This window comes from Mastomys coucha, unplaced genomic scaffold (genome assembly GCF_008632895.1).
Source record: "Mastomys coucha isolate ucsf_1 unplaced genomic scaffold, UCSF_Mcou_1 pScaffold21, whole genome shotgun sequence".
Classification (NCBI taxonomy): domain Eukaryota; kingdom Metazoa; phylum Chordata; class Mammalia; order Rodentia; family Muridae; genus Mastomys; species Mastomys coucha.
This window is the reverse complement of record NW_022196904.1, coordinates 93,052,796-93,055,659: the sequence shown is the minus strand read 5'-3', so window position 1 is coordinate 93,055,659 and position 2,864 is coordinate 93,052,796.

Here is a 2,864-nt window from a genome sequence, read left to right as displayed (position 1 = left end):
AAAAAAAAAACAAAAAAACAAACAAAACAAAAAAACAAACAAAACAAACAAACAAACAAACAAAAGCATCAGTTTGAGTGCCCAATAATGAAAATATGGCTATAGCATAAAGGTGTTGATGTAGATGATTAAAGGAAGAGGAGATAGCCAAGAGCTGGACTCTGAGATGGGAGTCAAGGAGAGACTTCAGTTAAGAAATGGCATAGTCAGGTATACACTCTAGAGAGATCCATCTGCCCACAGTGTGGGAAGTACATAGAGAGACAAAAGTGGGAGTTAGATAGCCTTCTACTTATTTGTTTTAGATTTATTCATTTAATTTATATATTTTACCTGTGTGTATGTCTGTGTACCACATGCATGCCTTGTGCCTGCAGAGTCCAGAAGAAGGTGTTGGATACCCTAGAGCTGGAGTGACAAATGGTTGTAATCTGCTATGTGGGTGGTGGTGATCAAACCTGAGTCCTTTGGGAGAGCGGCCAGTGATCTACACACTGAGGCATCACTTCAGCCATGTCCTTTTCGTGTGTGTGTGTGTGTGTGTGTGTGTGTGTGTGAGTGTGTGTGTGTGAGTGTATGTGTGTGTCTGTGTATGTGAGTGTGTGTGTGAGTGTGTGTGTGTCTGTGTATATGAGTGTGTATATGTGTATGTGTGCGTGTGAGTGTATATGTGTGTGTATATGTGTGTATGTGTGTATATATGTATATGTGTGTGTGTCTGTGTGTGTCTGTGAGTGTGTGTGTCTGTGTGTGTGAGTGTGTATATGTGTATGTGTGTATGTGTGTGTGTGAGTGTATATGTGTGTGTATATATGTGTATGTGTGTGTATGTGTGTATATATGTATATGTGGGTGTGTCTGTGTGTGTGTCTGTGAGTGTGTGTGTCTGTGTATGTGTGTCTGTGTGTGTGAGTGTGTGTGTGAATGTGTGTGTCTGTGTGTGTGTGTATATGTGTGTATGTGTGTGTGTGAGTGTATATGTGTGTGTATATATGTGTATGTGTGTGTATGTGTGTATATATGTATATGTGTGTGTATGTGTGTGTGTATGTATGTGTGTATGTGTGTGTGTGTATGTGTGTGTGTGTGAGTGTGTGTGTGTGTGTTGGCCAGTTTGTCAAATAGTTGAAAAATTTTGGGCAGAGGTTTATTCTGATGTCATTATTATTACAGGGAGATCCAGAACATTATCCTAAATTCTCTACCTGGTGAGTGATGTCTTGAGTTAAAAACCTAGGTGATATGACAAAAAAGCATACAGGTGTGGCCTTTATTGTACATACATATCACAATATATATACAAGCAAACCCCAATCCAAAAAAAAAAAAAAAATGCAACCTGTCCCTAGGAGCAGTGTCATGTGCAGAGTTAATAGAAACTTCTCCGATTTTCCTTTGAGACTGTGAGAAGATGGCACGTGTGTCCCTCAGGCCCTGTCGATTTTTCCTCCCTCACTGAACACTGATGAACTAATATAAAGGGGCATGGCAGCCAGCCCTTGCAAGTCCTTGCCTTCTTCTCCACTTGTCATTTTTGCCCCTTGTAGATTTTCTGTGTGTCCATCCACCATACTTTCTTCTTTGGCTTGAATCCCAAGATTCGGTGAGTGCTGGCTATTTGAATGGGTTTGTCTGCAAACAGGATTTGGTGAGAGAGAGGGAGTGAATGAAAAGCCATGTGGGTAGTGACAATCAATCCTGTGTCCTCTGGCAGAGCCGCTGGTGATCTTGCATACTGAGACATCACCTCAGCCATGTCGTTTTTTTATGTGGGGTTTTGTGTGTATGTGTGTGGGGGATGTTTTGCAAAGTAGATGAAAAATGAAGCACAGACAGGTTTATTCTGATGTTATTATTATTACAGGGACTGTGTCTCTAGTGCCCGTGCTATTGCTCCATTGAGTGGACATGTAAAGATTGGAACAAGTGAACAGTTATGTAGCTGAGTTAAGTATGGCCACACTTGGTGCTGTTTGGCAACTTCTGTGCTGGGACACATAGGTAACCTAAAACCTGTAGTCAAGTATGCAGGTGCATGTGTAGCCCAGAGGTGTTCTTGTTAACTTTTTTATCCATGTGTCTTTTTCTGCCTTCATCCAACAACTAATGATAACTATTCTTAATGTGAAGTCAATACAATCTGTATAAGCTAACTGTGCCCCAGACAGTGTATCTTGGAGGCAGGTTTTATTTTGTCGTAATATATGCCAGGAGAATCAGAGATGTCACATCCTTTAAAAACTGAAGAGTCTAAGAATTACATATTTCAAATATTGTTCCAAATTCACACAGATAAAAGCTAGGAAGCAGGATAAAAGTTAATTATGGAACCTGGCTTTCTGTCTCCACAGCATATACTCTGTATGAACATTTTTTTCATAAGAGTTTTGGCACATCTGTATGTGTGTCTTATAATTTTGCAACATTTGGCACATCCTATGCAATTAACAGATTCCTTTAAACCATGGGATAGCCAGTCCTACTTAGTTCACATTAAAATTTCCTCACTTTCTGTTCCTTTTTTTTGTTTTATGATAATAAAAGGTATTTATTGTGTATGCTTGTGTGTGGGCATGAGTGACCTGGTGTGCCTGTGGCAGCCAGAGGACAGCTTGCTGGAGTCAGCTCTCTCCTTCCTCTGCAGGTCCTCGGAGTTAAACTCAAGTTCTCAGTTCAAACAGAAAGATTGCTTTTAAAAATGTCTCTTGTGTCAGGTGATTTTGGCACATGCTTTTAATCCCAGTACAGGCAGAGACAAAGAGGCAGAGAGGCAGAGAGGCAGAGAGGCAGAGAGGCAGAGAGACAGAGAGGCAGAGACAAAGAGGCAGAGAGACAGAGAGGCAGAGGCAGAGAGGCAGAAAATC